The 27,594-nt window shown below is 41.8% G+C and overlaps 1 pseudogene; it reads left to right on the forward strand.

Moving 5' to 3' along the window:
* The first annotated feature begins 3,695 nt into the window (after positions 1-3,695).
* LOC114637059 lies at positions 3,696-27,062 on the forward strand (annotated as a pseudogene).
* The last annotated feature ends 532 nt before the right edge of the window (positions 27,063-27,594 follow it).

Raw genomic sequence — 27,594 nt, forward strand, 5'->3', positions numbered from 1 at the left:
ACCCAAACAAGTGAAAGTCTGTATAATAAAAACCTTAACACACTGAAAAGGGTATCAGAAGATGAAAAGAACTTTCATGCTCATGGATCAATAGGAGTAACGTAGTAATAAGGACCATTTCAACAAAAGCAATCTACAGATTCAATGATGTCCCCATTAAAATGTCAACATAATTCTTCAAATATCTTCATTTGAAAACACACAAAAAAATCTAGGATATTGAAAAACATTCCTGAATTATAAAAGAATTGCTAGAGTTATCACTATACCCGGTTTTAAGCTGTAGTAAGAAAACCAGCACATCATTGGAACAATAGCAGACACAGTCAATAGACTCAAAATGAAGACCCAGACATAAATCCACATTCTTATGGGTATTTGAATCCCAATAAAGAAGTCAAAAATACACAATGGAAACAATTTTGCATCGTTGATAAATGGTACTGAACAAACTGGATAGTTGCACGTAGAAGGATTGTAAATACATCCATACTTTTCATCCTGTGCAAAACCAAGCTACAAATGAATTAAATACCTCAACACTAAGTCAGTTACTCTGAAGGTGATAAGAGAGGGAGCAGGAATAACCTTGAACTCATTGGAACAGGAAAATGAATTCTGAACACGACAGTGTTAGCACAGACATTAAATCAATGATTATCAAAGAGGATATGATGAAACTTAGAGTTATCTACAGGGCCAAGGACATCAGAATTTGGCAGCCTACAGGATGGGAAAATATTTTTTCCAAATACAGAAGTCTATAGAGGGATAATTTCAAGAATATATAAAGACCTCAACAAAGTAGATAACAATTAAACAGACCAATTAAGAACGGTATACTGGTATAAACAGAGAGTATTCAAAAGAGTAAAATCAAATGGCTGAGAAACATTTAAAGAAATGTTCAACATCCATAGTTGTTAGAGAAATGCAAATGAAAACTACATTGAGATTTCATATTACACCAGTCAGAATTGCTAAGATCAATAAAACAAATGACAACTCAGGCTGGTAAGGATTGGAACAAAGGTAAGTCCTATCCACTATTGCAAAATTGGCAGTACAAATTTTTACAAACAGGATGGAAAGGAAGATGGACACCAATCTAACTTAAGACTAAGCTATACCAATCTTGGACATCAACGCAAAGGACACCTTCTTCTACCACAGAGACACTTCCTCACACACGGTCATTACTGCCCTATTAAAAATAGCCAAAATTTGAAAGCAGGTTAGATGCCTATCAACAAATTATGGGTGGTAAAAATGAGGGAAAACTATTGTGGGGACAAGGCATGACATAATGAACTTTTAAGGTAAATAGATGGAACTAGAAAAAATTATCCTTAGTGAGGTAACTCAAACTCAGAAAGACAAATATGCTATGTATTTGCTTACATGTGAATATTATCTGTTAAATCAATGATAACCAATCTACAGTCAGAAACACAGAGTTTAGGTATACAGGAAGGGTTTGGGGGATGAGAAATAGCTCTCTCTAGGAAAGGCAAATAATTATGAATGGATGAAGAAAAGAGACTTGAATAAGATAATTGACACTAAGAGAGGGAGAGAAAAAGGGAAGAGTGAAAATACAGGGAGAGAGCTAAAGCAAGGGACAATTGAGGAGCAGTGTGGAAACTTCTTATGGTAGAAGCATCCTAAAATTATACATATATGGAGATGGTCTAAATGAAACCGACAAATAATGGATAGGAAAGAACCCAAAATGGATATATTCTCCCACCAAATGAAGCTTTGGGTACAAGGCCTGGATCAAATCTAATTGGATTGTTGGTCAAAGGAGTCCCCTGGGAACCCCTGAACAACTGATGCAGTTGACAAACTATAGGTTGCTCTCCACAAACAGAAAGCAAGGCCCCTCTGTTGAAGGCAACATCGACAAAACTCAATGAACATGCAGAAGTCAAGCTGGTGCCTACATAGACCTTTCATTTGTATGTACTGTCATCTTTGGTACCGGAATGTATTCTTCATGTTACCAAAGGAGAAAATAAAAACAACAAGTCAGCCACAAATCGTTTGAACTACAATGGTTTACTACTGCCTGCAACATATGCTAATACAATGTTGACAGAGTTTATAGCAGTAAGCAGACAATATCTGCTTTAATTTAAGTTCCATTCCATGAGTCATACCCAGCACTGCTTGGGTGACCAGAATCACAAACTAGATAGCACAGAGACCTAAAGTAAAACCAAATATTGCTGCTCTGAAAGGAGGAAAAGTACTAAAAAATGGACTCCTAAGAACATTCTGATATCCTTATAGATCAGTACCTTGTCCAGTCAATTAGAGGAGCTTCCTCCTACAAAGGAAGGGAACACATAGAGAGAACCACAGCTAGACACTGTGCAGAAAGTGAGAGACCTTGAAACATTCAGTGTTAAATAAGAAGTCTCTATCAATTCCCTCCCCTCAGGGCACAGGGAACCCCACAGAAGAGGAGGCAAGAAGAGTGTAAGAGCCAGAGGGGAGAGATGACACCAAGGAAACAAGGCCTTCTAAATCAACATAGTCCACACAGTTATGAACTCAGAAAGACTGATGCACCATGCACAGGGACAACACAGATCTGCACCAACTGGAGTCCTAGAACTGAAAGAAGTGGGGTCATATGCTCCCATTCATAACTCAGAAGCAATCTCCAATGGATAGCCACTTGCAAAAGAATATTTAGTTTGTTCCAATGGAGTCTCACTGAGGGAACAAACTACTCTTAAGGGTAGAAAGCATGTCCATCCAAGTTGGTCAACAAATCAATGGCATGTTTGGAGGTTCTTATTTTCATAGAACCAAGTCTGGGCTCTTCCTTATTTTTAAAATTTGTATCTATTTTTACTTTATTTTATCTTATTTGTATAAATATTTTCTTCTCTGTTTTTACCCTATAGATTGTGTGTGTGTGTGTGTGTGTATGTGTGTGTGTGTGTAGTTATACACTTGACATAACCTAGAGTCATCTAGAAAGAGGAAATCTCTATTAGAGAACTGCCTTCATTGAACTGTTCAGCATTGTCTTCATTATTAACTGATGAATGAGGGTCCAGCCTCCTAAGCTTGTTTGTAGCTGAACAATTAGACATTCCTAGAGGCTGGTACATCAAACAAGGGAGTAGAAGCCTTCTTCCCCTTTCTCTTTCCTCAGTCTGTGCATCTCTTCCTCTGTATCCTTTGTAATACCTTTCATAGGAAGCTGATAAATGTGAGCTTGGGTTCCTGAAGTCAGAGCTCTGAAACCTAAAGACCTAATCATATGCAGAGAGAGTTTGTAGAACTCATCAGTGGGAGAGGTTTCTCATAAGCACAGGTAAGACAATCCAGAGTCTGTAACCAGCATCTAAGGTGAGAAGGACAACCTTGGAGCACAGTCTGATGCAGTATCTCAGTGACAAAGATGACCTAAGATAAAGATTATACATATGGTGTCTGCTACAAATGGGTTTTTGATTTTATTTTTCCTTGCCTATTACAGAACATTCCACAAGATTTGGGATCAGAGAAGTGACATACAAGAGAAATGTTGAGATTAGATTTTGGACATTTTTTCTACTGTGTAAATATAGTAGGAATTCCATGACTCAGTACACATTGAACCACTTATTCTAACCCTGCACAGGACCACCTTCCATCAAGTCTGCTCCCTCTACTCTCTGCTTCCTGTATTGACCATGCCTGGGTGGAGCTGCCTGGTGACAGGAGCAGGAGGGTTTCTGGGCCAGAGGATCATCAAGATGTTGGTACAGGAGGAAGAGCTGCAGGAGATCAGAGACCTGTTCAGGACCTTTGGTCCAAAACACAAAGAGGGATTATCCAGTAAGTGACAGAGAGCCCGGTGAGCACAGACTGAATATGAATATGAAACAAGCTTGCTTGTTAACCAAATAAAAACCAGGTGGATACTTAAGACTTTCATAAAGAATATTCACAGTTTGCACAGCACAAAAGGCACTACATAAATGGAAAAAAAAAAGTGGACTTACACCTACCTATTGCAGAGCTAGAGAACATGGTCATGGACAGGCCATGGGCCTAAAAGTCTCTCATATTTAGACACTCGGATCAGTTTTTTTTTCCCTTTGGTGGAAGATCTTTTATGTCCCAAATGGACCCAGCCAGACTTGTTAATATTTGCATTGTTGTGCAATATTGTGTAATACTAACAAAAGATTAAACTAGAGACCTTACCAGTGGGTCTCTGCCTCTCAGATGTTCCCAATCTGCTTCATAGTTTATTTTTATTAAAGACTTGAGAGAGACTGCAGTTCATAGCAGGAAGTGCTTATACTATTAAGGTACATTTCTGAAGGCTGTAAGGAAGCACTGGGTTGATAGTGCAGGTTCCCTGCTGCTCCATTCTCTCATCCTTCTGTGTAGGTAGCTGTGTAAAGGCCTCAGCTCCTACTGGGAGGCCATATGAATGTTGCCTCTTCCTCCATACTCTCCAGAGTTCATTTACACCCATTGCTTTGATCCTATCCACCCATCTATTGGGTTTCTCTGGATAAGTTTGGATCAAATCACCTATCAGATATCTTGTAGTTTGATTTTGATTGTTCCTCCTTCCCAAGATGAACATAATCCTCAGGGGTGAGCTGACTAGGTCCTACGAAGAAAGAAGGTGATGAAGGCATGTCTTAGTTATTTTTTTGTTGCTGGAATAAAACCATGTGACCAAGAAAGTGATTGATGGAGACTTACAGTTTCAGAGAGTTAGTGCCTATAGCCATCATGTCAGGGATGATGGCAGCAGGAAGATCGGTATGACACTAGGGCAGTAGCTGAGAGCTCATATCTAGATCCACAACAACAAAGCAGAGAACTAAATAGGAATAATACAAGTCTTTAGAATCCTTAAAGGCCACCTACAGTGTCACACCTCCTCCAACAAGGCCACACCTCGTAATCTTTCCAGCAATGTGCAACCAAGTATTCAGAAATATGAACCTACTCAGCCATTCTCATTCAAACAAGTTAGTGTCCAAACTCTTTAAGATGCATCTGAGGTTTAGAAATATTGATTTCTGTCCACGTTTATTTGGATTTCATTGTCAAGCATAATTTTATTTTATTTATTTTATTTGTATAAATGTAGAGAGCCGTGGAAGGCAGAGACAGCGCTGGCAATCTGATACTCTCACAAGTTCCGTAATTTACTGCCTTTGTGTAAGGGGAAAGCGCGGGAAGTCACAGCCCATCCGGGGCATATAGGATTTTATGGGCAATTAACCAACCAGATATGTACACGCCACTCCAGGGGGTATTTAACCAGGACCTTCTCGGGGCTCGGGGCCTTTTCTCCCAGTCGGTTTTCCACCAGCCGGCCTTTTTCCAGCGGGTTTTTCCTCTATAACATCTTTATTAAAAGATCTGCTGAAGAACTTTGGTGTCTGTGTGTGACCTCGCTGGCAAGTGCACTCGCGCAACATTAGTGCTGCTGAGGTTCAGTAGGCAAGTGAAAGTTTGGTCCTGTTCCCTCTTCCAGCTCTTTTCTGGGGTTTTTACAAGGCAGGAAAAAGTTTGGTTCCTCCTCTAGCTACTTTGATCCAGCGGGTTTTACGAGCAGGCAGAGGCTTAGCCTAATTAATTAGACCCGAGTGATCTGCAGAGCCCTTCTCCCTGAGAGTCAGATTCTCCCGGAGATAAGGGAACAAACAGCATGTGGCCTCGCAGTCAATTGTGACTGGCTCTGCAGAGAAAACTTTGTTAGGGAGAGAGATCTGTTTGCCTGCACAGGAACGCTGACACTCGCCTCCTGGGACAGGCTAAAAGATTTAATTAAGGAATAGCAGAATGGAAAGTTGAGGCCAGGCACACGCTCATTGTGGAAATTGCAAGATCAAAAGTGTAACTCAGCTATTGTGGTGAGTCAGGAAATTTTGAGAGAGATTCAGGGTAGCAGCCTGCCAGAAACTGGTTCTGGGCGAAGCGCTTACGGGCTCAAATGGAAGCTCGGGTAGACATGTCTAAAGATTTTCCCACAGACATTTGATCTGGGGGGGGGTGACAGAGGGAAATTTTAATTCCCTGGGAGAGAAAAAGAGAAAAGGAGTAAAGATGAGGGATAATATTCCCTGGGAGAGAAAAGGAGAAAAGGAGAAAAGGCCTTAAAAAGAAAATCTCTTTATCCGGTAAAGAATAAGAGAGAGAAAGGGTTTTAGAAAAACAGTTGTCCTCTCTCTGAACTGTGTTAACAAAAAGAGCTCTTAAATGTCCTTCTTTGTTGTCTGTCCTTGGCGCGCCAATGTCCACGTGTGTTGATTGTTTGTTTTTTGTTTTGTTGTCTAAGTGTTTGTTCTATGTTGCATGTTCAAAAGACAAGAATGGTTACATATCCAACTCTTGGGCTAGTTTAACTTTGTTTTAAAGGCAGTCTTAATATACACAGCAGAGGCTGATAAGCTACTTACACCTGTAGCTAAGAGTTGAGCTGAGCTGAAAAAGCCTCTATATCCAGTTGAGGAATTGCAAAGTTTGTAATTATATGAAGTTGAGTCAGGAGAGCCTAGGTCCTCCAAGTGGGAACAGGATTTAGATAGAAAAATAGTCCACTTTGAGGTGGAAGGATACCATTCACGTGGGCGGCTGCCTCCGCAGAATAGAGAACAAAGAGAGGCGGGGATTAGAAACTGCGCGCGAGCTCCCCCGCCCGCGGTGAAAACCCGAGCCGCCGCAGCACTCCCGTGCGCTCCCCCGCCTTACGCGGGCGGGCGCTGCACAGAACTCTTTTCAAAGGAAAACAAAAGAAAGATGTTTCAAGCATTTCCAGTGTTTAAAGCTACAAAAAGAAGGTGCATTTACACATCGGTAGAATATACTTCTATTAAGGAACTTGCTGAGTCAGTTCAAAAGCATGGGTTTGATGCTAATTTTACAGCCATGAAGTTTGAGAGATTTGCCGCTATGGCAATGGCTCCGAATGTTTGGCAAAATACAATAAAAGCTGCTCTCCCCAATAAAAATTAATAGATACTGGGGCTGATGTAACAATTATTAGAAGACAAGAGTGCCTTTAACTTGGCGTTTATCTGATCCCTCATTCAACTAAAAGGAGTTGCTTATTCAGTTAAACCAAAGACAAAGTTCAAATTTAAGATTTATGACATTAATGAGACATTACAGCCTGTCTTGCCTACGTCGGTTACCATTCTAGTAAATACATAGAATTATTATAGATTTAAAAGATTGTTTTTATTGTTCCTTTACATCCTGGTAAAGGTGATGAGATTTAAATCCAATGAATTTATTAGTGATTCTTGAGAGCCCATGAAACAATGTCATTAAAAGGCTGCCTCAAAGAATGATTAATAGTCTTATATAAGAATTTGTTGTTGCTTTAATACAGAAATTAAACATTTAAATCTCTCAGTATATTTTATTCATTTTGTTAACTGATATCTCTAAAAGAAATTTTTCTGTACGCCTTTACTCTAGAACAATGAGTTTTGAATATTTGAGAATTCAGTTATATCTTAAACAGATTGTGACACAGAAAATTCCAATAAGAATAGATAATGGGGGCTAGAGAGATGGCTCAGCCGTTAAAGGCTGGACACACAACTAAAAATATTAAGAGTTCAATTCACAGCAGCCACATGGTGGCTCACAACCATTTGTGGTGAGATTAAGCGCCCTCTTCTGGCTTACAGGCGTACATACAAAAATTGGTTTACTTTTAATGATTCTTAAAAATCAAGTTAACAGATATTAATTGGCTAAAACCTCATCTTAAACTTACCATAAGAGAACTTGAACCTCTGTTTGATGTTTTCAAGGGAGATACAAATCCTAATTCCCCTCGAGAGTTAACTGATGAGAGATAGATAGCTTTGTAAAAGTATAAAATAAGCTGTTAGTCATTAAAAGATAAATTATCTAGACCATGATACATTGTTGGCTGTTTACATTATTGCTACTCATGTGCTCACAACAGACCTTGGCCAAAGAAACCATTAATGTGGATTCATCTATCTACAAGTAAAGTTTGAACATCTTATCATGAAACTATTACAGTGTTAATACAAGATTGTAAGATAGAATCCTAAAAATATTTTGGATGAAAAGTTAATTCTTAATTCCAAATAAAAATTAAGTTGGTTATTGGAAAATAATGATATTTGGCCTATTACTTGGCAAAGTTTTAGGCAAAATTGATAATCATTATCCATAAGACAAGTTGTTAACAGTTGTTCTCTATACATGCTTTTGTTTTTCCTATAAATTTACATACAGCCCATAGAAAAATATTTACTATATTTACAGATGCCTCATCAATTTATTAGGCACTATATGTAATTATATCACATGTTCATTTTCTTGAATTTTCCCCTACTTCAACACAAATAATTAAATTATGTGCTGTAGACACTGTTTGAAATGCTGAAAAATCAAGCTTTCAATTGGTACACTCATAGCCAGTATATGGCTCATGGTTTGTAACTGCTTAAAATTGTTGCCCTTTTAGATATTACTAATTCTCAAATTTTACAGTTAATTATAGAAATACAGCTTAATTTAAGAAACATGTACTGTTTCTTTATAAGACATTTAAGGGTTCATTGGATTGCCTAGAACCCAGGACAATACCAGAACAGATTTGTATACCAGTCAAATTATAGACCATATAGAAACAATTGTCCATACAATCTTATTCTTTATATCATCAAAATAATAATAGCTTGAGACTATAATTTGATATTTCTAGAAAGTGTACAAGTTAAATAACAAAAACTTGTTCTCAGTGTCCTCAATTTTCATAATGGTGTTAAGCCTTGAGGACTTACACGTGATCAATTATGGCAAATGGATGTTACCCACATCCATCCTTTGGGAGACTTCAATATTTACATGATTCTATTGACACTTGTTCTGGAATCATTTTGCCTCCCCTTTATAGAGAAAAAAGGCAGCACATGTTATCCAACATTGCCTTGAGGCCTGGAGTGCCTGGGGAAAGCTTAAAATTCTCAACTTATACATCTCAAAAGTTTGGATAATTTTGTCGCCAAATGGAGGTGACTCACCTGACAGGTCTACCATACAATCCTCAAGGACAAGACATTATAGAATGGGCTCATCGCACTCTTAAATCTTATCTTTTAAAACAAAAAGGGGGAGTCGAGGAGGCTCTACCCTCAGTGCCACGAGTCATCGTTTCTATAGCACTCTTTACTCTCAATTTTTTAAATTTGGATAGTCAGGGCCATTCGGCTGCTGACCGTCATTGTTTAGAGCCTGATAGGCCAAAAGAGATGGTCAAGTGGAAGGACGTCTTGACCGGACAATGGAAAGGCCCGGATCCTATTTTAATAGGATACAGGGGAGCGGTTTGTGTTTTTCCACAGGAAGAAGACAATCCATTTTGGCTACCAGAGCGACTAACGCGAAGACTCGTGATGACTGAAGATGACACCCCGAAGAATTCATCTACAGATGCTTCCAGTCCTAATTTGGATCCTCCAGAATTGGGTTCCTAGTATATGGGGAGAACAACGATGGGCCATATTATCTGCTTTTCCTAAACCCATACCTGTTAGACATGATGCCATGGTGTTTCCAAGATTTCTTACAACTAATAAAACCATGGGGCTGCCTTATCTTCCCTATGATAAAATGCATGCCCCCCTGGGAGAAAATCGTTCCTTGCCTGAACGGGGTTCTCTCTGTTTTCAGACTACTGAGACAGGAAACTGTATAACTCTCTCGAAGAGAACCTTGGGGTTTTATGAAAAGAGAAGCTGGGTTAAATTAACAACCAAAAAGAATAATAATGAAAAGGACAATAGTTATGTCAAAGAGTTCTCACAGTCCTTTTTACAACCAGCCATTTGGATAGATGGAACATTTTTATCACCCAAACTTATTGATAGAGAACATCCTCATTAACCTAAGGTCTCTCCCTTTTGTAGTCTAGAAGATGAGAGAGTTGTTCTGCCTTGGTCTGATTGTCAATCCAGAGTAACACGATGGGCAGATACCAATGAAACTTTTTCCTTTTCACCCAATATGCTGGGAGATCTTGGAGCTGATGCGATAATGAGAAAAGGTCCTTTTCTACAGAGCATTAGTATGAATCTTTTTCACAAATGGCTACTCTGTGGAGTTAATGGCAGTTGTACCGACCTCAACCCACTAGCCTTTCTCCAGGGTGGAGCAGCAAGAAGAACATCCTTTACAGGAGTTATTAATGGAACTATGGTGAAACAGAGTTCAGATCCGATCCCTCAGTTGACAAATCCTATTCAGTTAATTACTGGAGTTAACAAGATTATTGTAAATCAAACGGTATTTTCACCTACTCCAGTGTGTGTCTTTCCACCTTTCTTGTTTAATCTTTCAAACTCCTCATTTAAAAAATGCACTAATGATTCATGCATGATGTCTCAGTGTTGGGCTGTTGGACAAGCCAAGCATGCCATGGTTGCCAGAGTGCCACGATGGGTCCCTGTTCCCGTTGAAACACCCTCTACCCTATCATTATTCAGACAAAAAAGAGACTTTGGCATAACTACAGCCATAATGACGGTGATATCAGTTAGTGCCATTACAGCTACAGCTACTGGGATTGCTATGACAACCAAAGTTCAAACAGCAACAACCTTAAATCAGCTGTCCGCTACAGTGGCAGATGCAGTCAACATCCATACTTCTACGAGTGCTGAATTGAAAGGCGGATTGATGATTGTTAATCAGCGCCTAGATTTAGTAGAAGAAAGATTGGACATTCTCTTTCAATTGGCACAATTGGGATGTGAAAGAAAACTGGGAGCACTCTGTATTACTAGTGTTCAATATGAAAACTTTACTCGAACAGCTAATTTATCCAGACAATTGTCTCGTTACCTAACAGGAGAATGGTCAGAAGGATTTGATGAACTCCTTGAGAAGTTTCGAGTAGCGGTGATGGCCATCAACTCGACACGCATGGACCTTTCGCTGACTGAAGGACTTTCTTCCTGGATTTCTTCAGCCTTCTCTTTCTTTAAGGAGTGGGTGGAAGTAGGCCTGTTTGGTACAACCCTGTGTTGCGGATTAGTGTTCATACTCTGGTTGGTTTACAAGCTCAGAGATCAACAGAAACGTGACATAGCCGTGATTACCCAAGCACTTGTGGCCTTAGTACAAGGTTCATCTCCTGAAATCTGGTTATCTATGTTATAGAAATAGCCAGCAAACAGATCAGTCAACCGCTGCACCCCAAGTGCTCAGCCCATTACACTGGGTCGGTGAGGAGTTTTAGCCTGACTGGTCTTGTCTGTGTAGCTCTGGTACCTGAATTTTGAGACAAACAGCCCTTGCACCCCTAGGAGGTGACTCCACTGCACAGGGATGGGTGTTTGCATCTCTTTATGTTTCCCTTAGCCCTTGCACCCAGAGGACTCATTTCCATTGCACCTGGTAGGGTAAGGGAGACCGTCTTAAACTATTAGTCCTTGATCGCTTATTCCCCCATGATGGAATTTGCTTGATCGGGCTTGAGTTTGAGTCATATTGGTACCGCATCAGACAGGCCAAGGGCAGCTCTATCTTTTCGTCTCCAGGCCAGCTGCCATTGGTCCCAACAACGGGAATAGGTTGATGCCATATGCCAGAGGTACACCATGAGCTGTGAGTTTACCCGGTGACGGGCACTACGAGTGGCCACTGGGGCGCACATTCAATGAATGCCAGGTGTGGGTGCAACCCTCGTAGCCTAAGACAGGGAGCTCACCATTTTTTGGTGCTGGCTATGGAAGAACGTCAACTAGCCTAAGACACAGGAAATGGCCAGTGCCTGTGATTCTCATTTAAAACAAAAAGGGGGAGATGTAGAGAGCCGTGGAAGGCAGAGACAGCGCTGGCAATCTGATACTCTCACAAGTTCTGTAATTTACTGCCTTTGTGTAAGGGGAAAGTGCGGGAAGTCACAGCCCATCCCGGGGCATATAGGATTTTATGGGCAATTAACCAACCAAATATGTACACGCCACTCCAGGGGGTATTTAACCAGGACCTTCTCGGGGCTCGGGGCCTTTTCTCCCAGCCAGTTTTCCACCAGCCGGCCTTTTTCCAGTGGGTCTTTCCTCTATAACATCGTAATAAAGATCTGCTGAAGAACTTTGGTGTCTGTGTGTGACCTCGCTGGCGAGTGCACGCGCGCAACATATAAATGATTACCATTTCAAGATAATGAGCCAATATTGTTGTGTTAAAATCAATAGCCTTCAGTTTTGAGAATCAATGGTTTCAATTTTTTTAAAAAAAAGAACACACACATATACACTCCAAAATAAATAAATAGATGGATAAATAAATAAGAGAACAAATAAAATTTCAGTTTTTGGTAGTTCAGAGCTAAAAAATGTATTTTTGATACGATTCTATTTTTCTCCTAAGGAAATTAAAAAATACCAACTTGGCTACTTTTGAACCATATACTAATACTAGATTTATAACTGGTATTCTATACTGAAATTTATCATATTTCTAGAAATTTCATATGCCCTTAGAACATAAATAAATACATATTTGAAAAAAACAGATCTAACATGCATGTTCTTTGGACTTGCAGGACCATCTGAAATCCCAGAGTCAGTAGTAAATCAAAATGACTTAGGGGCTGCAGAGATAGGTCTGTGGGTAAGAGCACTGGATGTTCTACCACAAGACCTGGGTCCATTTCTCAGCACACATATGCCAGCTAATAACTGTATGTAACTCCAGTTCCAGGGTACCTGACACCCTCACACAGACATACATGCAGGCAATACATAAATGCACATAACATTAAAATAGGTAAATCGTTTTTTAAAACTCAAAAGAATTTAATTTTTAGTTTGGAAAATATAGAAAACTAACATATTTGGTGAACAGTACAAAACAACACACAACAAAATAAAAGCAAAAAGCACAACAGATGTCTGAATCTAGATTGAACTCCTGTACCAGAGGTGACAGGAAAGTGTCACAGACCTCCACTAAGGTCAGATGTAAGAAAACTCAATATGTTTTGGTTTATTCCCCCAGTACTGGGGATTGAACTCAAAGACTTTTTATTACTGGGTAAACTCCCAGTTTGAACATGGAGACTCAAAGGCCTGAAATGCGGGGGGCGCCAATGTTTCATGATATCTGTTCAGTGTCTACAAGTCAACACTGTTTGACTTCATATGCATCTGTTTTACCAGTTGAAGTGGTTTCCACAACCACCAAGACCAAAACTGACAATCCATAGGAGGCAAGTCCAGTCAGCTCAAGAGGACTAAATAGCTGTTGTTGTTTCACGTTTCTGCTGCCTGACCCAAGTGGATTAATTTTGGTGCATTTAAACACAGCAAAATTTGTTGAAACATTCCTAGTAATAATTAACTCAACCCTGTGTTCACAATAAAGCTTACATAAACCTCCTTGAGAAACAAAGTTAGCTAAAAAAAAAAAAATCAGACATTACTACACCAAAACATTTTGCAAAGTCCACAGGATATCTTCCATAAAGATGGGTTCAATAGATTGATTAAGAAAAGCAACCTTCTGTTAAGAGTCTAGGGGAGGCTCCAGTGTAGTTTCCAGCCACACAGATTTTACAAAGTTCAACAGGCTGAAATGCATACCCACTCCCAGCCTTCTAGGCATATAACTGGTTATACATCCCTTCCCTTGAAGGTACAACTCTGTGCCTACATTCCAGTTTTCCCTAGTGCTTATGCATGAGAACAAGGACGACTGTGCCTCCTACAAGAAGTCCTGTGCTTTTGAAAACTCTTTTGCAGCTTTCCCAAACCATTTGGTCAGGAAGTCCAAATGATTCTATCATTCTTGGTTCTCTCTCTCTCTCTCTCTCTCTCTCTCTCTCTCTCTCTTTCCTAATTTGGGAACACAATCATCTTTAGGAGAAACAAATAAACTTGATTTCTTTCTTCTTCTGAACACATTTTCTTATTTTGTATTTCTACTTATAAATCCTTATCGCACATGTCAAAGTTTCTTCCCATACTTGGTTGTTTCACTTTATTTCATACATCAAAGTACCAAAATACATAAATCTTACATTTCTGTCCAATTGCTTAGTATTTCAGCATCCTGAGAAATAACCTAAGCACTATCTCAAAGCAAGGAGAGAGAGAGAGAGAGAGAGAGAGAGAGAGAGAGAGAGAGAGAGAGAGAGATAACATAAAGAATCTGTCTTAGGGTTACTTATTATTCCTGTGATGAAACACCATAACCACAAACAATGAGGGGAGGAAAGGATTAATTTGGTTTGAAATTCCACATTACACTTCAACAAGGATGGAAACCAGGACAGGAACTCAAACAGGCCAGGAACCTGGAAGAAGGAGGTGACTCAGAGACCATGAAGGGACTCTGCTTACTGACTTGCTCCCCATGGCTTCCTTCTTATAGAATACAGCTGTAAACGTCCATAGACGGCACCAGCCACAATGGAAAGTGCCCACACCATGGGTTACTACTGATGAAAATTCTCTACAGGCTTGCCAACTGCTGGATTTTATGGAGGCATTTTTCTCAGTTGACACTCCCTCCTCCCACTAAGTTTAAAGAATCCTCCTAGTATCTTTTTGTGACCCGCGTGTAATTGCCTCGCCAGCAAGAACATACGCGGGCACCAGGATCCTTCTGCAGCAAGCGTTTATTCCAATGAAAAGGAGGAAAGACCCCGGGCCCCGAAAAGGCACTGTTTATATACCCTTGGAGCGGCAGGTTCACTTCTGATTGGCTGCTTACTCGTTACCCGCCAAAACGCCCCGGGATGGGCTGTGACTTGGCGCGCTTTTACCATAGCACATGCGAGGCTTACTTGTTTACTTGGAGGAGCACTGGATGCCAGCGCCATCTTGTAATGGTGAATGCTGTCACCACAGCACATGCGCGGTTTACTTGTTTACTTGGAGGAGCACCGGATGCCAGCGCCATCTTGTAATAGCGAATGCTGTCAGCACAAGCCGCAGCTTTCCACATCTCCCCCTTTTTGTTTTAATAAGATGGAACTGCCCTTAGCCTATCTAGCGTGGTACCAATCATGACTCAAACTCAAGCCCGATCAAGCAAATTCCATCTTGGGGGAATAAGCGATCAAGGACTGATAGTTTAAGACAGTCTCCCTTACCCTACCAGGTGCAATGGAAACAAGTCCTCTGGGTGCAAGGGCTAGGGGAAACAGAGAGAGATGCAAACACCCGTCCCTGTGCAATGGAGCCATCTCCCAGGGGTGCAAGGGCTGTTTGCCTCAAATTCAGGTATCACAGCTACACAGACAAGGACCAGCCAGGCCAAGACTCCTCACCAACCCAGTGCAATGGGCAAATCCCTTGGGGTGCAACGGCTGAGGAATCTGTCTACTGGCTATTTCTTTAATCATGGATAACCAAATTTCAGGAGATGAGCCTTGTTCTAGGGCTGTAAGTGCTTGGGTAATAATGACCTTGTCACATTTTTGTTGATCTTTGAGCTTGCAAACCAACCAAAGCATGAACACTAATCTGCAACATAGGGCATACCAAACAGGCCTACTCCCACCCACTTTTTAAAGAAAGAGAAAGCTGAAGAGATCCAGGAGGAGAGTTAGAGACAGATCCAAGCACGTCGAGTTGATGGCCACCACAGCCGCTCTCAATTTTTTGAGTGTCTCATCAAAGTTTTCCTGCAAGATATTGAAACAATTTCCTGGACAGATTAGCTACATTATGTCTGACTGGTATGGGTTTTGGAAAGGCAGATAATATGGCCCATCATTGTTCCCCCGATATACTAGGAACCTGTATCCCTTGGATCAGCACGAGGGCTGTCATCAGAGTTTGGAGGGTCCACCTGGGTGTCATCTTCTAATATCGCGAGTTGTCGCGTCAGTCGCTCTGGTAGCCAAAACGGGTTGTCTTCTTCCTGTGGAAAAACACAAACTGCTCCCCTGGCTCTTATTAAAATAGGATCCGGGCCTTTCCATTGTCTGGTCAAGACATCCTTCCATTTGACCATCTCTTTTGGCCTGTCAGGCTCTAAACACTGATGGTCAGCTGCCGTGTGGCCTTGACTGTCCAGATTTTAAAAATTAAGGGTAAAAAGTGCTATAGAAACGGTGACTCGTGGCACTGAGGGTAGAGCCTCCTCGACTCCCCCTTTTTGTTTTATTAGATAAGACTTAAGAGTGTGATGAGCCCGTTCTATAATGCCTTGTCCTTGAGGGTTATAAGGGAGACCCGTCAGATGGGTCACCTCCATTTGGCGACAAAATTGTCCAAACTTTTGAGAAGTGTAAGCTGGCCCATCGTCCGTCTTAAGAATTTTAGGCTTCCCCTAGGCACTCCATGCCTCAAGGCAATGCTGAATAACATGTGCTGCCTTTTCTCCAGCCAATGGAGAAGCAAATATAATTCCGGAACAAGTATCAATGGAAACATGTAAATATTGCAATTTGCCAAAGGTTGGGATGTGAGTAACATCCATTTGCCAAATCTGTAGTGGCCGAATTCCTCGTGGATTAATTCCTACATGAGGCACTGGTAAAAACTGACAGCAATTCTGACATTGAGTAACTATATCTCTAGCTTCCTTTCTAGTTATATCAAACCGATGCTGTAACGTCTCTGCTGTCACATGAAATTTTTTATGAAAATCTTTGGCCAAATCCAATTTTGAGGATAGGGCTATAGCGACCAATTTTGTGCCTCGATCTGCTAGGTCATTCCCATGAGACATTGAACCTGGTAGACCTGAGTGAGCCCTAATATGTGTAATAAAAACAGGGAATCTCCTATTAACTAAAGCAAATTGAATCCTTTGAAAAACTTCCACAAGTCTACTAGATGGTCTAATTAGCCCAGCCACTTCTAAGACTTTAACTGCATTTACTACATAAAAAGAATCTGAAACAATATTTAAAGGGCCTGGAAAGGTTTCAAGAACCTCTAATACTACCAAGCATTCCACAACTTGAGGTGAGGTCTCATGATATTGTTTGGCAGTGACTTTATTATCAACTACATAGGCACCCACACCTGTTTTTGACCCATCTGTGTAAACAACCACTCCATCCGGGAGCGGCTTCTGAGATAAGATGTGTGGAAATACAATAGCTTGAGTTAAGGCAAATTGTAGAATGGGATGTTTAGGATAGTGATTATCTATTTGACCATTAAAGGAGGTGACCAATACGGCCCAAACATCAGAGGTAGCAGTTAATATTTGAACCTGATGTACAGTGTAAGGTACTATCAAAACCTTAGGCTCTCTTCCAAAATGAGTAATAGCTGCTTTTAATCCCCGAAGGGCAAGCTGAGCAACTGCATCTGGATACCATTCAATAATCTTTGCAGGAGATGCATTAGGATGAATCCATCATAAGGGCCCATCCTGCCATAACACAGCAGTTGGTAAATGTCTGGTTTTAAAGACACACAAATTAAAAGTTTTGGTGGCATCAATACGTTTTAGCTGGGCCTCTTGTAAAGCATCCTCTACCATTCGCAGGGCACGGCTTGCAGCCGGTGTTAGTGCTCTTGGAGAGGAAATATGAGAATCTCCTTCCAAAATGTCAAACAAAGGTTTTAATTCAGCAGAGGGAATTTTCAAAAATGGTCTTAACCAATTTATATCACCTAATAACTTTTGAAAATCATTTAAGGTATGTAAATGATCTCTGTGAATTTCTAACTTTTGAGGAACTATTTTCTCAGGGTAAATAACTGTCCCTAAAAAGGAACCAATTTCTGAAATTTGAACCTTCCCTGTGGCAATATGCAGACCCCACTGTCTTAATGTAGCAATTAATAAAGTATATGAGTTCTGCAAAATGGTCAACTCTTTATGGCATATTAAAATATCATCCATAAAATGAATCAAGAGCAGGGAAGGAAATTGTTTCCTAACGGGTTCAAGGGCCATTTGTACATACAGCTGACACATGGTGGGACTATTGGCCATGCCTTGAGGCAAAACTTTCCAATGATATCTCTTATCAGGTTCAAGGTGGTTAACAGCAGGTCAGGTGAATGCAAATCTTTGCCTATCTTGCAGGTGTAGGGGAATGGAGAAAAAGCAATCCTTAATGTCTATAATTATTATCCTCCACTGCTTAGGTAAAGCAGAGAGCAGAGGTAGGCCTCGTTGCACTGAGCCAAACAGCCGCATCTGTCTATTAATGGCCCTTAGATCATGCAGAAGTCTCCATTTTCCTGATTTCTTTTTTATAACAAAAATAGGGGTATTCCAAGGAGAAGTAGAAGGCTCTAAATGACCAAGCTGTGCTTGTTCCTCAATCAGCCTTGTAGCAGCTTCCAATTTCTCAGAGGATAGGGGCCACTGAGGAACCCACACGGCTTCCTCTGTAAGCCAGGGTATGGGCATAGAGCCCTCAATGGCAACTAGGGAAATCCCAGACCTTGTCTTCCTGTATTACTTTATTGTGAAATTGGGTTTAACCTTCCTTGTTCTTTTCTGCCAAGGCCTTTTCCTTCCTTATATCCCATCCTTTTCATAATATCAATAGCTTGTTGAGAGTACTCATTAGTTAGTGTCAGTCCCAGGTCTTGCAAAATGTCTCTTCCCCAGAGGTTAACAGGGAGAGGAAGCACATAAGGTATAAAGCTTCCTGTCTGACCCTCTGGTGTCTGACTGCAAGGAGAGGAGCGTGAACTGACTGCAGGGTTGGCCTCATATCCCAACCCTTGTAAGGAATGGGATGATTGTGTAACAGGCCATGCCTTAGGCCACCAGTTGGAGGAAATAATACTTTTATCAGCTCCTGTGTCTAAAATCCCTGTAAAACTCTTCCCTCCTATTGTTAATTGTAGAGTGGGTCTAGTTTTGAGATCCACTACCAAATGAGCAAAGTCAGTTCCTGAAGAACAAAACCCATTGGCGCCTCTAGGCACCCTGGTGGATGGGAAACAATTATGCAAACTTGGAAGAATAACCAACTGAGCAATCCTATCTCCAGGAGAGATAGAAAATATGCCTTGTGGACAAGAACAGAGAACTTGAAGTTCCCCTGTATAATCTTGGTCTATCACACCAGGATGAACCACAAGCCCCTTCAAGGTAAGAGAGGAGTGACCTAGAATAAGGTCGACACTTCCCTCAGGCAGGGGACCTTTAAAATCAACTGGGATAGGTTGCATGCCCTCATGTGGCATTAGTAAGAATTGGGAGGTGGAACGGAGGTCCAACCCTGGGAACCTCTTGTAGCTCTGCAGTTATAGGTGTCCCCCAGTTGCAGGCTTGTGTCCCATATTTTTTGGGGCCCTGAGACCTGGGGCCCTGATATCCGTTTTTTGGAGTGACTTCATCTCCTCCTGCTGGGGAGGGATCATGCTGAATAATCTTTCCTTGAATGTCCCTAACCGAGCGACATTCATTGGCCCAATGATAGCCCTTCCTGTATTTAGTGCATAGCCCAGGGGTTCTCCTTTGCATAGGAGTACGACATTCTCGTTTCAAATGACCCGGTTTGCCACAGTTATAGCATACTTTACGGCCGCCAGGACTTGAGCGGCTCTGGCCCTGCAGGATAGCTGCTGCCAGGCCAGCGTTAGTCAGCGGGCCTCCAAGTCCTCGGCAGACATTTATCCAATCTGTCAGCCCTTTGTTTCTCCTAGGGGTAATAACTGCCTTACATTCTGGTGAGGCATTTTCATATACTAATTTCTCGATCAATGGCTTGACTTGCTCTGGGTCTCCAAAAATCCTGCCTGCTGCTTCTGTCATTCTAGCAACAAAGTCTGAGAAGGGCTCCTGGGGGGCTTGTAATATTTTTGTTAAATTTCCTCCAGCCTCGCCCTTCTTCGAGAGGGCCTTCCATGCCTTAATAGCAGCAGCGGAGATCTGGCCGTATGCTCCCCAATCATAGTTAGTCTGGTCGGCAACATACTGTCCTTGCCCTGTTAATAATTCGAAAGTCCACTGTCTCTGGTTGCCTTCCGCATTAGCATTGGCCCTTGCCTGTGCTTGAGAAGCATCATGCCATAAAGCTTTCCATTCCATATACTGTCCCATATTAGGGAGAGCAGCTTTTACTGTATTTTGCCAATCATTCGGAGTCATTGCCATAGTGGCAAATCTCTCAAGCTGCATAACTGTAAAATTAGTATCAACTCCATATTTGTTAACCGATTCAGCAAGTTCTTTGATAGAGGTATACTCTACAGGTGCATGGACATGGCCTCCTCCCGAGTCCTCAAATACTGGAAAGGCTTGTAACATCCTTCTTTTATCTTCCTTTGAAAGGAAGGAGTCTGAGCAGCACTTGTCCGCATAAGGCGGAAGTGCACCAGGAACATTAGGTTGGGAGGGCGCGACAGGCCGAGAGGCCATGCGGCTCCTATCTCCCGCTTTCCTTTGCTTTCGATTTCACGGTGGCAACCGCTCATCTGGCTGGCATCTTTCCTCCTCAGAGCGGACTGTCTCTTCGTCTAAATCCTCCCATTCAGAGGAAGTTAGCTCCTCCGTCTCAGAGCCACCAAGCCCCAAAACCTCTGGTTCCTATACCGGATAAAGAGATTTTCTTTTGGAGGCTTCTCTTTCCTTCGTGTGCGTCTCTCCCAAGGGCGTACTTTCCCTTATCTCTTGCTTCCGTGGTCTGAGCGTCTTGGAAAGGGTATGTTTTCTTAGGCATGCCTTCTGAGCTCCCTTTTATTTTCTGAACTCCTAAGCGCTTATCCTGCTCTGTTTCTGACACACTGGCCTGTAATTCATCTAGCACTCCCTGGCCCGCTGCTACAGTCGAGTGGCATTTCTCATCCTGTGAAACCAGAAGGAAGAGAACGAACGTCACTAGCACAATAGCGAGAGCTTCTAGAGTTCCTGCCAACTGGGGAGGGAAACCAAATAGATCAAGGCCAAACATGTCTCTCAGAGTTTACCTTTGTCTGCAGTTCTGAATCCACTCCGCGGGTGGAGGGTCTCCTCGGCAAGGGCGATGGTGAATTTCCCAGGTTTCGGCACCAGCTGTGACCCGCGTGTAATTGTCTCGCCAGCAAGAACACACTCGGGCACCAGGATCCTTCTGCAGCAAGCGTTTATTCCAATGAAAAGGAGGAAAGACCCCGGGCCCCGAAAAGGCACTGTTTATATACCCTTGGAGCGGCAGGTTCACTTCTGATTGGCTGCTTACTCGTTACCTGCCAAAACGCCCCAGGATGGGCTGTGACTTGGTGCGCTTTTACCATAGCACATGCGAGGCTTACTTGTTTACTTGGAGGAGCACTGGATGCCAGTGCCATCTTGTAATGGTGAATGCTGTCACCACAGCACAAGCCGCGGCTTTCCACATCTTTTCTGTATCAGAAACTTCTTAATGGCATAAACTCCTTATCCCTACCCAACATGAAACACTTAAACAAAGATAACTGTCTTCTGATTCCTCAGACAAGGAGGCAACAATGATGAAAAGTGACTTCCCTAAAATCTCACCACAAAAAGAAAAGAAAAAAGAAAAAAAGGAGGTGTGGCAGTACCCTCTGTCCTTTTAAAGGTGGCTGAGTCTGAGCTTCTCTCTGGATCTATTTCTACTTCAGATTATAGCATGACATCACCTCCATGACATGGTAATGCAAAACAACTGCCAAGTCCATGGTTTCTTGGACAAGGTAGGAAACGTGGCTCTGCCACAAAGCACCTAAGATGGCCTGGTATCTTAGGACCACCAAAGACCTGAAGTGTGAAGCTAGTCTACTATACTCTATCTGGATACCACATGCCATGCCGCAGCTACTCTTTTGACCTAGTCTGTATAAAATTCAGATCAAATGAAAGCAGAGGAAAGAGCATACAGAAAGAAATTCTCACCCTGGTACCTGCTTCCTTCCCAGAAGGCTTTTTCCCATTATGTTTTGAATAGAAATAATCCCCCTAGATTCATGTGTTTAAAAACTTGGCCATGAAGAGTTGCACTATTAGGAGATGTGGCCTTGCTAGAGGAAGTATATCACTGTAGGGCAGGATTAGAGTTTGTATATGCTCAAGCTATGCCCATTGTGGAAGGCAGTCTCCTTCTGCTGCCTGAGGATCAAGATGTAGAACTCAAGGCTCTGCCAGTACCATGTCTGCCTGCATGCTGCCATGATGTTAATTGACAAACCCTCTGAAACTGGGAACCAGCCCCAAATAAATGTTTCCCTTATGAGAGGTTCCCTAGTCATAGTGTCAATTCACTGCAATAGAAACCTTAACAAAGACACCCATCCTTCTCTACTTCAAGGCCCTCTTGGGGTTACCTGACAGGGGAAAGGAGCCTAGAGTAGACGAATCCAGCAGAGGTTTTCATCTGTCCAAAGAAGAATTTCTCCAGCTATGGATTTCTACTTCTCCCTCTATCAAACTATTCTTTAGTTGCATTTTAAATTCAGTTGACCTAACTCACAAGAGTTGATCCCAGCCAGCCATGACCCTAGAGTTCATGGAGAAGTGAGCATGGATTGGAAGGGGGCAGAGGGACAATAGTGTCTTCACTAGGCACATGTGTGTCCTGACACATGTTCCTGAAGCTTTCTATGGTTGTCCAACCTATACCAGGGATATCAGAATCCGAGGTATCATGAGATAGCTGGGAAAGGAAAGAGAAAATTTAGAAAATCATCTGCAAAATAAGAAGCTGCAGCCAGTGTGGGGAGTGGTACAGGTTGGATGGACACATGTTAATTTTGTGAACTAATTTGAGTGACATTGTAATTGCTAGTATCATCCAATAGATATCAGAGGAACCCAAAAGAAATCCAATGATACATCCATTGCTCCTGGATATGTGGTCTGGGTGACTTTGCTTCATTTACAATGTATCAATCTGACAAGAAATACTCCCCTAAGTCAATCTTAGGAGCCCATTCTGAGTTCTCTCACAGAGGCCACATTTTCCTCTCATTAATTCAGCTGTCTCTTCAGAAAGTTTCAAAACCTTTTAGCCCTTTAAATTTCCACCTTTGTCTCTCTGTGTTCTGGGTCCTCCTCACTAAAACTCTAGGGGACACAATCTCATTAACCACCACCTCTCCAGCTGTTTTAATGAATGTAGGAGTTATCCATAACTCTGTTTATGTGCAAAGCACAGATGGCATCTTACTGCTCAGATGCATTTTCTACAAAGGAGTGGGGTGTGTATAAAAGCTTCCTCATTCCCTACAAATGCTACATTCTGAGTTTTGAGCATTTATGCTTCCTTCTGTAGAAAACCCTCCTCCACAATGTCTTTTCACCATGACTCCCTTGAAGATCTAGGTAACTGACACCTATGTTAGGAAATTTCCATCTCATGCAGAAAGCTTCCCAAGGACCTGCTTTGTGTCCACAGAGCTGCAGACAAAGACCAAGGTGACAATATTGAAGGGACACATTCTGGATGTCCAGTGCCTGAGGAGAGCCTGCCAGGGCATCTCTGTTGTCATCCACACCGCTGCTGCAGTTGACCCCTTTTGTATTGCTTCCTTACAGACCATCCTAGATGTGAATCTGAAAGGTACAGTACCTGAGGAGATATGGAGCAGGTTGGAAAATGAAAACCAAAAACAGGTTGGGGAGGGAAGACTCTTTTTTGGAACATCTGGAGGAATAGTGGGATAGCTGCTGTGCTCTGGGTAGGCCAGATATATCTCCTTGGTTGCCAGGTGGCAGAAATCAAGACTCTTGTCCTTGGTGGTTAGAAGAAAAAAAAATACTAAAGAGGAAGGAACAATAGGAAAGAAAGTTTATAAAGCCACATTCAATGTACTGCCATTGCCTGGAATATTCTCCTGTCTCTTCACAACAATGTGATAGGACTCTGTCTCCACATGCTTGATTTCTATCAATCCACTGCCACTATGGACCAGACTCTGACATTTCTTCTTTAGAGCACTTTTAAAGCTTCTCGATAACAGCCAGCCCGGAAGAAAAAAGCAGTACTTGTTCCCTTAATAGCAATGGTTTTCCAATTTCCACAAAACAATTCTCTTCAGATCAGCATCACTCTAGTCTTGAAGATGGTCTTAGGCAGAGCTGTGCAACTCTCCTCCTTAGATCCACATTCTTAAATGCTTAGTTGTATTTAAAAACAACAACCAACATGCTAAATCTGACTATTCACCCACCCTCCATAGCTGGCTAAATCTGCCATCATTCCCTGGTGCCTGTGGATAGCTTGCTAAGCTAAAAAAACCAGTTTACCAGAAATATCTGGAGCTGTTGCTCCAATTCTCAGGCCATCCACCCTCAATACCTGGCCTGCAGAATACCAGCTACCACTCACTCAGTTCCCCTTAGCCCCATGAAATGAAAACACTAGAGACTTATGTTACACCAGCCAGAGTTATCATGGTAAACCTCCAACCCGCAAAATGCCCACACAAAGAATACACAACTGAATAATATAATTACAAGCTGTGCACTTAGATTGGACAAATATACTACTACACTACTCTATCTTCCATCTATGAATTCCCTAGCTATTTGTGGCTCCTCCAGGCCATGTGGGGCTTCTATCTTCAATCTCTTCTTCTTCCATCTTCTTCTCCCTCTGTCCTCCATCTTTCCCCTTCTTCTCCTCCTTTTCTCTCTTTGCTAAAACTTCCAGCTCTTCCTTTTCAAACTTCCACTGCCCAATCACAGGCTCTAGCTTTATTTGACCAATTAAAATTTCACCTGTCATCACCTGATGATGAGATCTACTCCTTGTTGGTGCACCCCTCTTGAGGGAGCAGAAAATACAAACAGCAATCCACAACACTTAATGGCTTTGAAAGTAGATTTCCAGTCTACCATAAATTAAGGACTTTACCATATAAAATAACCGCACTTACTCCTGACACCAGTCTTCATAGCACCAATATACTCCAAGGTCCTGCCTGCCATGTATCCTTGACATGACCTACAAATAACTAACTGTGCTCCTTTTCTAAATCAATTAATTATTTCGGGATGACCAAAACCAATTCTAAAGGATCCTTTATAGGTTGTATAGCTACCTCTTTCTTAGTCACACTTTGATGCTATGAATAACCAGTTTCTAATGTCTATATTAATTCTTACTACATGAGAAAAAATACACCAGTCTTTAATGTCTGATTATGAATATATAAAGGTTCCCAGGTCAAGTGGTACATTTCTGTAATCTTAGCACTCAGGACTCTGAACCAGGACAATCATACCTTCCAGCCCAGTCTGAACTACATACTAAGACTCTACATGGAAAATAAAATACAGTAAAATAAAAATACATATTGCCCACACACTATGGGCAATACACCTAAGTGGGCATGCTGGAGATTCTGAACTACCACTGACAATGTGATAATTTGATTTTTTTTTTAAAGAAGCACACACCTTTAATGAAATGTATGATGCTTTGCTTTTATTTGGTGAGGGAGAATTTTTAAACATCTTGTTATTGTTGTTTCTGGAGAGCAAGGCAAAGGCTCAATCGCTGAGCAACATCCTGAAACTAATTTATTGATATCAGTTTTTAAAACGCTTAAAAGGTATGCTTTTCCAGAATATCAATCCAGGAGAGTACTTTCCAATGTAAAAAGTAATAATAATAATAATACTGGGTAGTTTTTGTTAGCTTGACATGTGGTAGTTAACTGGGAAGAAGGAACTTCAACTGAGAAATTGCTGCCATCAGTAGCCTGTGTGTATTTCTGGGGTTATGTTAATGATTAACATGGAATGGCCCACCAATGTAGGAGATGTCAACACTGAGAGGGAGGTCCTGGGTTATATGTGTAAGCAAGCTGAGCAGCCATGGGAAGCAAGCGAGGGAGCAGCATTGGTACGTGGCTTCTTCCTTTGTTCCTGAAGTGACTTTCCTTAGTGATATACTGTGATCTAGATGTGTGAGCTGTAGAAACACTTTAATACCCAAGATGCTTTGATCATGGTGTTTATCAGAACAACAACAAAAGAAACAACAAGAACGACAACAAAAACCCAGACAGTTGGAGAGCCTTGTGTAACATGGAGAAAGCTTAGATTTGTTTGATCCCTAGCACTGAAAATAGAAGTACATACCAGCATATAAACAGAGAGGGGGTGTTATAGATCAAAACCCTAAAAATCCTTCATTTCTAGATTTCAATGTCACCTCTTTTAATTTTGTGGTTATTTTGTGACTATAGAATGGTAGGTTTGAGTCCATATGAGGTGGGAATGCACTTAGATCTGAAGGTAAGCATCCCTTTCACTGGAGTTGGAATTGAAACCAATCTGACAGCATTGTCACAGTGGGCTCTTTGTCTTATTCTGCAGCAGTAATGGTAAGCTTCCTATGAGCAGGTACTCAGCTCCTTTTGGATGCTTGTGTGGAAGCCAGTGTGCCAGCCTTCATCTACAGCAGTTCAATAATTGTGGCTGGACCAAACTCCTACAAGGAGATTGTCCTGAATGGCCATGAGGAAGAGTATCATGAAAGCACATGGTCTGATCCATACCCATACAGCAAAAGGATGGCGGAGAAGGCAGTGCTGGCAGCCAATGGGAGCATCCTGAAAAACGGTGGCACTTTGCATAGTTGTGCAAAGTGCCCATTTAACTATGGGGAAGAAAGCAAAATCTGTTCAACCATTGTAAATGCGGCACTCAAGAACAACAGCATGCTTAAGAAGTATGCATCATTCTCCATAGTCAACCCAGTGTATGTGGGCAATGCAGCCTGGGCTCACATTGTAGCTGCCAGAGTCCAACAAGACCCCAAGAAGTCCCCAAGCATCCAAGGATAGTTTTATTACATCTCAGGTGACACCCCTCACCAAAGCTATGATGATTTAAATTACACCCTAAGCAAGGAATGGGGCCTCTGCCTTGATTCCAGTTGGAGCCTTCCTCTGCCCCTGCTCTACTGGCTTGCCTTCCTTCTGGAAACTGTGAGGTTCCTGCTACGTCCAGTATACAACTATAGGCCACCCTTTAGCCATTTCTTGGTCACACTGTCAAATAGTGTGTTTGCCTTCTCCTACAAGAAAGCTCAGCGAGATCTGGGCTATGAGCCACTTGTCAGCTGGGAGGAAGCAAAGCAGAAAACCTCAGAGTGGATCGGGACACTGGTGCAGCAACACAGGAAGACACTGGATACAAATTCTCAGTGATGGGAAGAGGATAGGACATGGTCCTGGGTGTTACAGGTCCTCTAGCAAAGACAGAGGCACAACTCAGGTCCTTTGATACAGAAGATCTTAGAATTTTAATCAAGTCACCAAAAGGCTTGCCAGTCACTGTCCCAGCCACAAGCCTTCTTTCTGAAGTGCCTGCCCAGAGATACACTGGCAGCTGTGCCCCAGCTCCTGGATCCAAACTCCACAGCATCTCTTATACCTCAGAGCTCTCCTCATTCAAAGCATGTCTAGCCTTCAGAAAATTCTGCTTGCTTTATGAAACCCAATGAAAGGAACAATAAATATTTGTCAATCCTTCAACTGTGGATTGTGTTTTTCTGTAAACAAAGGATTCTATGTCCCTTCTGTATCCAGACAGGGCCATGCTGGGATCAGAAAGAGATCATGGATCTGAGGTGGACCAAGGGAAAATTGGGAACAGATGAAGATGTGAGACTAATTCCAACCCGTTGTCCTTTGAGTGGGCACTAAATGACTGCAATATTTTATTCTGTTTTGTGTACTA

The sequence above is a fragment of the Grammomys surdaster genome, unplaced genomic scaffold (assembly GCF_004785775.1).
Source record: "Grammomys surdaster isolate TR1022 unplaced genomic scaffold, NIH_TR_1.0 125156, whole genome shotgun sequence".
In the NCBI taxonomy this organism is placed as follows: domain Eukaryota; kingdom Metazoa; phylum Chordata; class Mammalia; order Rodentia; family Muridae; genus Grammomys; species Grammomys surdaster.